The following is a 14405-nucleotide window of genomic DNA, read 5'->3' on the forward strand; positions in this document are numbered from 1 at the left end:
CGTCATGCCGACGTCAGGCTGACGCAATAATGAATTACTGGAATTATTATAATTTAGGAAATTTCAGAAAATTGTATAAACTTCTAAAATTCATAGAAATTCAACCGTAACTCCAAATTAAATAAATTATATATGAAAAATTATCAGAAAAATTCAAGGAATCCATCTGTACCCTTTTCATGCATGTTTGAACAATGTTTGTCCTCTGTTTTGGACAAAACAAATAAAGGGCATTTAAATAATCACATATGGAGTTTGAATTTGAATCTTGTATTCAAACCAACTTCATTTAATCTGTTGCTAGTTGCATTAGCTCAAACACATTCATATTGCCATGTCATGAGCATGCATCATATTGTGCATTGCATTGATTGTATTTCTTCTTTGTTGCCGGTATCTGTTCCCTCCCGGTAGACGATGTTCCGACGTTGTGATCGTTGACACTGATGAAGACTCAATGTTATCTTCAGAAGTCCCAGGCAAGCAAAACACCCTTGTTCATTCCGATACAATCCTACTCTCTCGCTCCTGCTCTCTTTTACTGCATTAGGACAACAACGATTCATCTGTTACTTGCTGCGGTAGCTGAACCCCTTTATCCTCTGCATGACCTGTCATTCCACAGTAAATAGATGAAACCCACTAGCATGAGTAGGAGTTGTTTGAGCCCTGTTGTGCCTACTCATTCTTGCTTGTTTGTCATGCCTGCTACTGCTTAGAGTTGTGTCAGGTCTGATTCATCGGGAATGAATCAGAGGTGTGTGAACATGTCCTACTGTGTGTGAGCTAAGTGTGTGAACACGATTTGGTAAAGGTAGCGGTGAGAGGCCATGTAGGAGTACATGGTGGGTTGTCTCATTGCAGCCGTCCTCAGGAACTGAGTTCTGTGTTTGTGATCCATGATTCAGCTACTACCACGCATTGGGCCCGAAACCAATGGACCCTCTCGGCTTCTTGATCACCCTTGTCCTCTGTCCAGGAGTTGCAAGTAGTTTCTGGTGTTTGTAGTATGCTGGAGGCCGTGGGCAGCGCTGACCGGAGGGGTGGGCTGTGATGCGGTAGGCACGTGGCACGGTGTACCGGGCGCCCGTTTGGTGTCTCGGGAACCCTGTTCACATCGTTTGGGGCTGTGAGCGAAACTCCAGCCGGATCTCCTCATGGATGGAACCTGAATAGGCGATAAACCTGGACTAGAGACTTGAGTGTTTAGGCAGGCCGTGGCCGACACCCACGTTGGGCTTCCGCTTGAAGGTTGCCGAGTACATGTCGTGTAAACGGCGGTAAGTGGTGAGAGCGTGTGTGAAGAAGTACACCCCTGCAGGGTTAACATCATCTATTCGAATAGCCGTGTCCGCGGAAAAGGACTTCTGGGTTGCTTATATCAGTTCATAGACAAGTGAAAGTGGATACTTTAAAATACGCAAGATAAGCGTGAGTGCTATGGATGGCGTTCTCGTAGGGAGACGGGAGCGGATCCATAGTGGTGTATTGATATGGTGAATATGTGGACTCGTGTGCGCCACCTCAAAAGAGTTACATTGCAGTCGTAGTTTAGTATAGCCACAGAGTCAAAGCTGGCTTGCTGCAGTCAAACTCCACCACCCCCTTTGTTGATAATGATGCATATGTAGTTAGATCTGATGTAAGTCTTGCTGGGTACATTTGTACTCACGTTGCTTAATTTATGTTTTTGCAGAGAGACTTCAGTCTCACTAGTAGTTCCACGTGGACTTCGACGTTTAGCTTGTTACCTCAGCTACGATCTTGTGCCCTCGGCAGGATTTGGTGGATAGTCAGGCTTTCAAGCCTTTTTCATTTATAGATGTCTGTACTCAGACATGATAGCTTCCGCTTGTGTTTTGATTTGTATGCTCTGAATGTTGGGTCATGAGACCCCTGTTTGTAATATCCCGCTCCTCGGAGCCTAATGAATACTTGAGTTGTAGAGTCATGTTGTGATGCCATGTTGTATTTGCGCATATCGAGCATATTGTGTGTATGTTATTGAAATGCTTGGTATGTGTGGGATCTGACTATCTAGTTGTTTATCCTTAGTAGCCTCTCTTACCGGGAAATGTCTCCTAGTGTTTCCACTGAGCCATGGTAGCTTGCTACTGCTCCGGAACACTTAGGCTGGCCGGCATGTGTCCTTCTTCGTTCCTGTGTCTGTCCCTTCGGGGAAATGTCACGCGATGAATACCGGAGTCCTGTTAGCCCGCTACAGCCCGGTTCACCGGAGTCCTGCTAGCCCAGTGCTACAGCCTGGATTCACTCGCTGATGACCGACACGTTCGATGCTGGGTCATGGATGCCTGTCCCTGTAAGTTTGTGCCACTTTGGGTTTACGACTAGCCATGTCAGCCCGGGCTCCTTATCATATGGATGCTAGCGACACTATCATATACGTGTGCCAAAAGGCGCAAACGGTCCCGGACAAAGGTAAGGCGACACCCATGGGAATACCGTGCGTGAGGCCGCAAAGTGATATGAGGTGTTACATGCTAGATCGATGTGGCATTGAGTCGGGGTCCTGACAGCGTTGGTATCAGAGCTTGACTGCCTGTAGGATTACCAAGCCAAACTGGTCGAAGTTGAGTCTAGAAATTCTTTAGTTATATAAGGGAATTGATTGTGGGATGGAACGTAAGGCTCTTTTACTCCTTATACCTTATGCCCTTCTGATCTGAGTCATCTTATCTTTCCTACGGGGTTAAGGAACTAGGTCTTCTCATCTATCTATCAGGATGACATGTTACTAATCCGTAGACTTATAAGATTGTTGGATTTAAGTCTCAGTTCAGTTCCTACTACTTCCGTATGTTAATTGTTGATCTCGAAACCTTGATATTGTGTTTCTGAGTGGTTATGCCACCATTTTGTAGTATGTCTCCAAACTTTTTGGGCATTTACAGCCGTTATGCTGTCCGAGTCATTCCAGGTTTCTAAATAGTCTGAAGCAATTTGCAAATTCCTTCCTCCCGTTTCGATGTTCCTTTGGGCCAGATTAACCACACTAATCGGTGAGTTGAGGTACTTTATTGCCTTGACATATATGTTGGAGCTGGTATTATGACCCTAGGTGTCTTAGGGGATCATCTAGTAATTTAGCCATGATTTGTGTCTCAGTGTGATGATTCTGGCCTTTATCCTCGAAAGCATCCCGTGATGCCACTTAGTAGTAGGTATTCTACTCCTGGGTTTTGAACCCGAGATTCACTCTACTTACTTCATGTTGATAGTGTTTGCTAGTTCCTTTAGGTTATTAGTAACCTTTGCGATAGTCCTCGAGGTTCGTGGTACATCCTTCTTCCAATTACCATGAACCATTCTTGGCAGGAGTTCTTCTGAACCAAAAGATCACAACCAGAATGCTCTTGATGAGTTCTCCATTATATATTGTGACTCTGCCAGTCCTACTTTTCTGCATGGGTTATCCGAAAGAAACATGTTGAACTTGGTTCGACATACTAATCTATGCATCCACAACTCAGAAAATTATATGTTCCTTGAGTTGTCCCTCCTTAATTGTTTTCTGACCTCCATCTATCAATTGATAATCAAGAGTATGCTTGCATCCGCTCATCGATGCCTATTACTCTTGTGGTCCGTCAAGCCATTCTATTCCAGAATGACTAGGAGAAACAAACTCCAGTACCTCGTCCATATCCAGGATTGGGTCAAAGTAGTTGTATCTCACAGATCAAAATGCTAACCTAGCTTTTGTTCTGTTCTACCCTGAAGTATTACCTACTTTATGTCAGGAATGTCATGAGGGTTGCACCTTCTCTTATGGATTCTTGATGTAGTGATACTTCTCACCATCGTTATTCATTTCTCGGTCCCCGTGTTGTTGCAACCGGAACGCCGACAAGTGAATCGTGATGTGTGAAATCAACACTCCTAGCAATGCTATTGCTTGGTAGTTAAAGGACAAAACTTTCATTCTTAGCGTGTTGGTTATGGAATCATCATTCTAAGACTGATTGTGCTACCTAGTCCTTGTTCTCGGTGCACTCTTCGATCGATGAGTTAGGATTATTTCAAATCTTCGCTCTATTGATCATATCGTCTTGCCTCAAAAAGCAAGATTGTTCTCGAGCTTAGTAACATATCGGTGGTTTGTGATTTTTCGAATATCTTCTCGAAGGTATCACCAGGTTGTCACCTGACTGTTATGTTGAGCTCGTGATCAAGTTGGTTTATCCTGTAAACCACCCTTTCTCCAAGAATCCGTGTTGGATACCCCTGAGCTAGTTGGTTAAACTAGACAACAACTTGGAGAGTTGGAAGATAAAAGCTTGCCTAACTTTGTTCGTTCCAAAGGGATATTCTTGTGTAGTGTGTGTTGAAGAAAGATGATATCTTCATCGATTGGTCCCTGTGATCAGTTGCTGGACCTATTGTCTTATCAATCCTTTGATTTGAGTGTGGGCTATCGTCAAATCAAATTAGTACCAAAGATATTCGTAATGTTGTCTTACTCGTGGTTGATCCCTCGAGCATACATCATTATATCTTTTGGGTCTGACCAATGCTATCACTTGTTCACTTAACTATGGAATTCCTTTTAAAAGGAAACCCAGATGAATTGTTGTTGAGCCCATTGACAACATCCTTATCTCCTCCATGATCTTGTTGGACAACAAGTTAGTGTTGGAAACTTTTGAAGCATTTTCTTCATGCTAGCTCATGAAGTATTTGTTCGGATGTAAGAAGTGACTTCCTCTAGTTCATGTGCATTGGATGCAAGTTGCCGACGTGGACTCGAGAAAGTCAATGTTGTTTCCTTTGGAATCATCCCAAATCAGTCATGCATACGTGCGAAGTATTCTGTGGTCTGGAGACTTGCAACCTTCATTCCATATGTGTCCCGATCACACCAAGCCACTGATTGATTTGTTCAAGGAGAGGAAGTTCCCTCATAAGAGCTAATCATATGACTTATGCAAGGACTTCGTTATCCACGGTGATGGTACCCAACCAGAACTCGGTAGTGTTTTATTGTAAGACTACCACGTGGTCATGCTTGTCTAGGACATCGTGTTCACACGTGTGTAGCAGTACCAACTCATGTCTTAGAGCTTGCTATCGTAGTTCATTTCCCAAGAATCTCGCAACGTCATCTCGTCGATTTGTGTTGCAAACTTTCATTTTTCTTCCTAGACTCGACGAGTCTGGAATATCCTGACACCAACCAGATCCGAATCTCAGGCAGATATGATGGTTGGAACATTCCCCAAGAACTATAATATTGGCCCCTCGATAACCGGTAAGGTGGATGTCGTGGCCAACACACCCAGCCAGAAGACCCATTATTGTAGTATCTTGATTGAGGAAGTTGGCCACCTCCCCATAAGGATTTCGCAGGATTACCTCCGTAGTTACTCCTTATGGATTCTTGTGCTCCCGAAGTCCGACCTTTTACTTGATGTTCTAGATATCAAACCATAATTATCTATGGATTACGCTAGCACATCAAGGAGAACATTAGAAGCGGAGTGCTAAATGTCTCTCGGTCGATCATCCAGATTTTGTTTCCTTGGCCTCGCCAAGGGTGAAATCTGAGAAAGTGTTATCTTCCTTTGCATCTGCATCATCCATCATCATTCATCATGGTAGCAAGTTGTGTTGCCAGGATCCTTGACACGGATATTGGTAAAATCTTGATGATTATGGAAATGCTCAAGTTCTTGAGAGCACGCACAAGCGCTAGGTGTTATCATCGACACTAACTGGGATAGCTCTCAGTTCCCTCGATTATGCTATAACTTTCAAACAGTGAATTCACTCCCTATTGTTGGGTTCTTCCCCAGTTACCAGAATCATTCCCAGCATTTGCATTTTGTTCCCAGCTTGCACCGCCAATGTGCCATTCTACCACGGGTCTCTTCCATTTCCGGTGGTAAGCAAATTCATCCATTACGTTGTCTTCAACAAGGTAATCCACATCATCCAAGTCCGAGTATGCCATTCTACCGACCCCCTCCAAACGATCGCTCGAGAATTGCCTTAGGCTGGTTTAAAGAGTTTCAATGATCTCTGAATCAAAGGTAATTCTTTTTGCCACTTAAGGGGATATATCCACAAGTCTCCATCCCTAAGATGCCTCGTTGTGGTATCATGGCAACTCAACTCCTCGCTACGTGACAATCGTTTACCACCTTTTTAAGTGTGGAATTGTTGTCTACCTAGTGAACCCTCGTCATCTGTTCCACTCCATCTCTCTAGAGGTGTGCTTCGTCTCTCAGCTCGAGAGATGTTGCTATGTCTCAATTCGAGAGTTAATCCTGAGTTGTTCGACCTTCGAGAAGATTGATCCTTCTAGAGTTCCCTTCTCCTCTCGTTGCCATGTTGGTTGGAGTTCTCGGAGCAAGACATCAAGATAATGATGGTGATCGAATCAATGCTCTTATGAAGGGCAACCTGGATCATGAAGATTGTGTTAGGTTGCGTTCCCCCTTCGTCTTACCCTACACTTGAATCTCGGGTCGAGATTATTGTTTAGTGGGGGTGAGTTGTCACATCCCTAGTTCTGGCCTGACCTATGCTTGCTTCCATCTGTGCATCATGTTTAAATTTTTGAAACTTGAACTGAGGAATTTAGAAGCCTCAAAACCCTAAATAAAAGAAGGGCAAAAACCCTAAAATCTCATTCATTGTTCGAAAATGCTCTTCTGAGATGTTTAATATTTTTGGCAAGGGTTTTGATCCAAACCAAAAATATTGAACATTTTTAAGGATTTATTTTTGGGACTTTGAATTTAAATCATTAGCTATTTGCATTTGAATTATATTCATATAACTAGAATATAATTTCAAATACCCCTGAAATATTTTATGAGCTTTTGGAAAAGTCCATCTAGCAAAATAAAAATATTCAGAGGAGCTTTTGGCATTGTTTGAATTATTTTAAATTCAAAACAGTGGCAAAAGATTAAATAAAAATAAAACAGAACAGAAAAATTAAAAAAGAGCAGAAGACTTACCTGGTAGCCCACCAGCAGCCCAGCCACTTACCTGGCGCCACCAACCGGCCCAGCACGGCCCAGCCCACCGCCGCTTTCCCCCCTGTCGTCTTCCTCCCTCGCCAGAAGGACAGAGGCGAGGCGTGGCGAGCGCCGACGCCGCCCCGGCCACCTCCTGCTTGCCGCTTCGCCCTGGCCTCTTCGGGTGAAGCCACGCAGCCCCCTCGCTCCTCCCTCTCACTCTCTCCCGACCCCTTCTCCCTTCTCTGCTCTCCCCCTCTCGCGCCCGAGCGCGCTCGTCGCCGCCGTCCACTGCCACCACGGCCACCGGGCCTCCCTCGCTTCCCCGACTAGCCCACAAGCTCCGTCACTCCGTCCTCGACCCACCTCACCGAGCCACGCCCCTCCAGAAGCCCCGAACGACCTCACCGGGCTCGTCTTCTACCTCGGACCCGCCGGCCATCACCGTCAAATTCGTCGGCTCCGGACCGTCCCCGACCTCGCCGAGTGTTCCGTCGTCATCGCCGTGAGCTCCTGCTCCTGCTCCCCCTCTCCGCTCCCTCTTTTGCAGGCCGTAGCTGCCGCACCACATCCAACCGCACGCGCCGCCGCCCGCACTCGTCGCCGGTGATGCTCCGGTGACCATTTGGTCCCGGGCATCCGCCCAACGCGCTCCCCGCATCGCTTAGAGCCTCCGTGGTACCTCGCCGCGCTCGTTTGCGCACCGCAGCCCCATCCCCACTTGCACCCGAGCTTCGGCCGCCGCCGAGCTCGTCGCCGGCACCACTCCGGCCACTCCTCGGTCGCGCCACCGCCACAGTTGGATGCGGACGAGCGTCCGCATCCCGAAGCTGTGCTCCACGCGCCAAACCGAGCCCTGTGGGCAAAACCCGAGGCTCGCCACCGCGGCTGGCCTCGCCGGCGTCAAGCCGCCGGTGGGTTTGACCCACTTTGACCACGGCGGGACCCCCCTGTGTCCATGACAGGTGGGGCCCAGCCCTGTTAGCTAGTTAGGATTAGCACTAATCGAATTAGTTAAACTAATTACCCCCCTGCTGACACTGACAGTGGGCCCCGTGACTATTAATTTGATTAGTTAGAGTTAATTAACTCTGTTAGTCACCTGAGTCACTGACCAGTGGGCCCCACTGGTCAGGTTTGACCCGGACCAGCCCTGTTGACCTGCTGACGTCATGCCGACGTCAGGCTGACGCAATAATGAATTACTGGAATTATTATAATTCAAGAAATTTCAGAAAATTGTATAAACTTCTTAAATTCATAGAAATTCAACCGTAACTCCAAATTAAATAAATTATATATGAAAAATTATCAGAAAAATTCAAGGAATCCATCTGTACCCTTTTCATGCATGTTTGAACAATGTTTGTCCTCTGTTTGGACAAAACAAATAAAGGGCATTTAAATAATCACATATGGAGTTTGAATTTGAATCTTGTATTCAAACCAACTTCATTTAATCTGTTGCTAGTTGCATTAGCTCAAACACATTCATATTGCCATGTCATGAGCATGCATCATATTGTGCATTGCATTGATTGTATTTCTTCTTTGTTGCCGGTATCTGTTCCCTCCGGTAGACGATGTTCCGACGTTGTGATCGTTGACACTGATGAAGACTCAATGTTATCTTCAGAAGTGCCAGGCAAGCAAAACACCCTTGTTCATTCCGATACAATCCTACTCTCTCGCTCCTGCTCTCTTTTACTGCATTAGGACAACAACGATTCATCTATTACTTGCTGCGGTAGCTGAACCCCTTTATCCTCTGCATGACCTGTCATTCCACAGTAAATAGATGAAACCCACTAGCATGAGTAGGAGTTGTTTGAGCCCTGTTGTGCCTACTCATTCTTGCTTGTTTGTCATGCCTGCTACTGCTTAGAGTTGTATCAGGTCTGATTCATCGGGAATGAATCAGAGGTGTGTGAATATGTCCTACTGTGTGTGAGCTAAGTGTGTGAACACGATTTGGTAAAGGTAGCGGTGAGAGGCCATGTAGGAGTACATGGTGGGTTGTCTCATTGCAGCCGTCCTCAGGAACTGAGTTCTGTGTTTGTGATCCATGATTCAGCTACTACCACGCATTGGGCCCGAAACCAATGGACCCTCTCGGCTTCTTGATCACCCTTGTCCTCTGTCCAGGAGTTGCAAGTAGTTTCTGGTGTTTGTAGTATGCTGGAGGCCGTGGGCAGCGCTGACCGGAGGGGTGGGCTGTGATGCGGTAGGCACGTGGCACGGTGTACCGGGCGCCCGTTTGGTGTCTCGGGAACCCTGTTCACATCGTTTGGGGCTGTGAGCGAAACTCCGGCCGGATCTCCTCATGGATGGAACCCGAATAGGCGATAAACCTGGACTAGAGACTTGAGTGTTTAGGCAGGCCGTGGCCGACACCCACGTTGGGCTTCCGCTTGAAGGTTGCCGAGTACATGTCGTGTAAACGGCGGTAAGTGGTGAGAGCGTGTGTGAAGAAGTACACCCCTGCAGGGTTAACATCATCTATTCGAATAGCCGTGTCCGCGGAAAAGGACTTCTGGGTTGCTTATATCAGTTCATAGACAAGTGAAAGTGGATACTTTAAAATACGCAAGATAAGCGTGAGTGCTATGGATGGCGTTCTCGTAGGGAGACGGGAGCGGATCCATAGTGGTGTATTGATATGGTGAATATGTGGACTCGTGTGCGCCACCTCAAAAGAGTTACATTGCAGTCGTAGTTTAGTATAGCCACAGAGTCAAAGCTGGCTTGCTGCAGTCAAACTCCACCATCCCCTTTGTTGATAATGATGCATATGTAGTTAGTTCTGATGTAAGTCTTGCTGGGTACATTTGTACTCACGTTGCTTAATTTATGTTTTTGCAGAGAGACTTCAGTCTCGCTAGTAGTTCCGCGTGGACTTCGACGTTTAGCTTGTTACCTCAGCTACGATCTTGTGCCCTCGGCAGGATCTGGTAGATAGTCAGGCTTCTCAGCCTTTTTCATTTATAGATGTCTGTACTCAGACATGTTAAGCTTCCGCTTGTGCTTTGACTTGTATGCTCTGATTGTTGGGTCATGAGACCCATGTTTGTAATATCTCGCTCCTCGGAGCCTAATGATAAATACTTGAGTTGTAGAGTCATGTTGTGATGCCATGTTGTATTTGCACATATCGAGCATATTGTGTGTATGTTATTGAAATGCTTGGTATGTGTGGGATCTGACTATCTAGTTGTTTATCCTTAGTAGCCTCTCTTACCGGGAAATGTCTCCTAGTGTTTCCACTGAGCCATGGTAGCTTGCTACTGCTCCGGAACACTTAGGCTGGCCGGCATGTGTCCTTCTTCGTTCCTGTGTCTGTCCCTTCGGGGAAATGTCACGCGATGAATACCGGAGTCCTGTTAGCCCGCTACAGCCCGGTTCACCGGAGTCCTGCTAGCCTAGTGCTACAGCCTGGATTCACTCGCTGATGACCGACACGTTCGATGTTGGGTCATGGATGCCTGTCCATGTAAGTTTGTGCCACTTTGGGTTTACGACTAGCCATGTCAGCCCGGGCTCCTTATCATATGGATGCTAGCGACACTATCATATACGTGTGCCAAAAGACGCAAACGGTCCCGGACAAAGGTAAGGCGACACCCGTGGGAATACCGTGCGTGAGGCTGCAAAGTGATATGAGGTGTTACATGCTAGATCGATGTGGCATTGAGTCGGGGTCCTGACAAGTGTAATAAGTCTTCAGGTCACACAGACAGAAAGACTTCAGTGATGCCTAACACTCTTCGGCTCTGGGTGTTTGGGCTTTGTCCTCGCAAGGATTTCTCTCTCTCAAAGGCTTCGAGGTGGGTTGCTCTCAAATGACAAAAGTCGTAAACTAACTCTGAGCAGCCACCAATTTATGGTGTAGGGGGTGGGCTATTTATAGCCACAAGGCAACCCGACCTGATATGTCCGAAATGACCCTGGGTCACTAAGGAACTAACACGTGTTCCAATGGTCAGATTTCAAACACACACGACAACTTTACTTGGGCTACAAGCAAAGCTGACTCATCCAGCTCTGGATAAGATTTGCTCTCATTGTCTTCGCTCGAAGACATAGGATTTGGGTTGAGCATCACTTCAGTCAATCTGACTTTGTTCACTTGGACCCCACTTAACAGTACGGTGGTTCCTATGACTCAACAAAGAAGAAAAGGAAACAACGAAACAACACAGTCTTCGCGCTCCATAGTCTTCACCCATTGTCTTCTCATGTCATAGTCTTCAATGTGAATATCTTCACATACCACCATTGTCGTCAATGTCTTCATACATTTTTAGGGGTCATCTCCGGTAGGTAAACCAAATCAATGAGGGACACTACCTGCGTTATCCTGCAATTCTCACAAACGCATTAGTCCCTCAACCAACTTTGTCGTCAATACTCCAAAACCAACTAGGGGTGGCACTAGATGCACTTACAATCTCCCCCTTTTTGGTGATTGATGACAAACTGGTTGAAGTTTTCAACGGGAATGAAGTATGTGAAATTGTAAAGGATAGGGTATTGTCTTCATAAGTGGCAAGGGCTCCCCCTGAAGATGTGCATATAAGTAATTTTCTTTTGGAATGCAAATGCACATGGCAGGTTGTACTTGTGGAGATCCTCTTCAACTTATGAAGATAATTCATCATGCATGAAATGATATGACTAAGAGAATGACATGCATAATGAAAAATGGACGTCAGCAGAATGATCTAAGTGCGGAATGATCTAAGTGCGGAAGTTATCATCGCACATGAAAGAGCAAATAACTAGCAGACGACCATCGAGTTTAAGTGTTACAACTCAAAGAACAAAGTGTATCAAAAGCAAGAGTTGTAAACACTAGGCAAAATATAAAGCAAGCGTCCATATGAACCCGCTTGAAGACTATCAAACTCACTTCTCCCCCTTTTGTCAGTAATCTATACTACTATTAAAAGAGCAAACATGAATTCTCCTAAAACCACACAACAAATTATACATGGGATAATCAGGACTGTCCGATCAAATCAACCTAAACAGATCCTACTGTCTATATAACGTCAATGGTTTGTCACCCAAATCAACGATTCAGATCTAATGTTCTGCCGGGCAGACGCCATCATCTGCCAACCGTCCTAGTGCACCGCGTCCCGCAGATCCACGTCCCTAATTTACAGAACAATTCCATCCTAAGCGCTGCCTCGCAGTCCCCTCCGCCCAGCCCTATCAACCCATGCGAGCCCAGCGACCGTCGCACTCTCGGTCCCTCTCTCCGCCGCCTTTGACGCGCGCCTCTCCCCGCCGCCCAGCCACCGCCCTCGACAGATCGATCATCTGCATATATTTTTACAGCAGAGGAATTAGAGAAGTTCCGCACAAGGCCTCGGCGGTGGTGGTCGCTGCAACCGCCCCCAATGATGCCCGCGACTCTGGTCTTGGGAGTTCGCTCTACTGGGCCTAGATCTGCGCGGCAGCAGAGGCAGCTCCGGTCCCCGCGGCTCGACAGGAGGAAGAGGAGGAAGAAGGCTTAGTCCTCCACATCCCCGTCAAGGCCTACTTCCTTTCCATCAGGTGAGTTAGAATGCGTAGGTGGTTGTACGCTTGGTGTTTGAGGATAGTTCTGTAAGAAAGACCTTGTGGGCTACTGTGTTTTTTCAATCTCTCATCTAACATTGTTATGGGAGGCCACGGTGATTTGGTGATGAGGAATGAAAAATGACCTTTGTTTGATTTTCTTTATCCAATCTTTTACAACATGGGAGCGACTTGGTAAATCCATCCACCTGGTTGCTAAACTACATTGCGCTGCTACTCTGAATTCCCCCCAGAGATCATGGTAAGTGATTTCAGTGTAGCACCACATATTTTGAGGGCCAACAAATATATTTATGTTTGATCGTTTGTTGAACATGTTGTATGTACATCATGTAACCTCATTTATTTCACATTTTTGTAGGGCATTCGAGTGAAGAATGACATATTTTGCTGTCGCTATGTGGTTTTCTACCAACATGGTTCTGCTGTGCTCTTCAATGTATATAATCAGGAATCATGCTTTTGGGATGGCTTCTCAAGATGAGGAAAGACGGGTATGTCCATGCTATTCACGAGCTGGCCTATTGTTGTGTAATCTACTAAATAGTGTAGTTTTCCTCATTGATTTGTACCTATCTTTCTTCTTTCATTTCCATGTATGTGCATGATCAATCCATTTTTTTATGATAATGATTGCTGATATTTGATAAAGACCATTGATGATCAAGAGAATTTCTCTGAATTTAATTTGTGTTTGGCCGAACCTACATATGGCTGTTGGATACTAGCATTGTTAATTGTTTGCACAATACTTCTTAAATTTACCGTGAAATATGTGCAACAATGTACAAGGCGCGGTGGGTTATGTGAGTGGCAGTCAATGCATAAGTATATAGGTACCCAGTCATATGGCACCTAGCTCCTAATCCACTTTTATAACACTGAACCTGTATTATATTCTCACATGATGACATTTATTTCACAATTTCCAGATTATGCAGTAGTTGAGAAGCCATCCCAGACAACTTGGATGAAAGGAGGTATTGATTATATAGTTCTTAAAAATTTACACACGGATGGAATTCGGATCATTTCAAGTGTTCCTGGTCAAAGCATCGCTCTTGATCATTGCATACGGCAGGTACTGTGATTGAGCAAAGTGAACAAACTACAGTTGTTGCAAGGTTTCAAGTTCTAAGACACTACTTCAATAGGTCAATGATATGGTTGCGGAGTTTACTGAAATCAATCGTATCATGAAGAAGCCTGGGGACTTCACAATGAAAAGTAAGAAGCTCTTTCAACTTATGGGCAACTAATTCTAATCTTGCAGATGTTATCAAGACATGGCCTTTTTCACCGGTATGTAAGTGTTGCACTCTCTCCTACATATTCTATATTATATACCATATATTTAGCAGTGTATGTGCTGTCATTTTCTGGAAAGAAGGAATTTCAATACGCACCAACCCCATGTACTGTGGAGTGTTATGGAAAATAAGTCATGTAACTGCCAACAAATTAAGAAGACATAACTTGACATCGTAGCCAGGTAGGACTATGTGACGCCCGGATAATCAAGCTACAGTAACCTCTGCTAATAATGCCACGTCACCTCGATTACTGTTGCTAATATCGCGTTAGTTTGAAACCGATTCAAATTCAATTTCAAAAGAAAAGCAAACAACAAAAGTTTTCAAAAATTAAAACTAAAATGTTCGGGTTGTAACACTAATTTAGGTGGAGAAACCAAGCTTTTATAAAATAAATCGCTCTTGATCATTGCATACGGCAAGTCAAATAAATCGTAAGCAATTATGGTGGAGAAACCAAGCTTTTATAAAATGCTTAAATGAACTATAAGGACTTAAACAGTAGCAAAAGCAATTAATT

The 14405-nt window shown here is 45.2% G+C and overlaps 1 pseudogene; it reads left to right on the top strand.

The window, feature by feature from the left end:
- Positions 1–12210: 12210 nt before the first annotated feature.
- On the top strand, positions 12211–14013 carry LOC123157982 (protein RETARDED ROOT GROWTH, mitochondrial-like; annotated as a pseudogene).
- The last annotated feature ends 392 nt before the right edge of the window (positions 14014–14405 follow it).

The sequence above is a fragment of the Triticum aestivum genome, chromosome 7B, assembly GCF_018294505.1.
Source record: "Triticum aestivum cultivar Chinese Spring chromosome 7B, IWGSC CS RefSeq v2.1, whole genome shotgun sequence".
NCBI classification, from domain to species: domain Eukaryota; kingdom Viridiplantae; phylum Streptophyta; class Magnoliopsida; order Poales; family Poaceae; genus Triticum; species Triticum aestivum.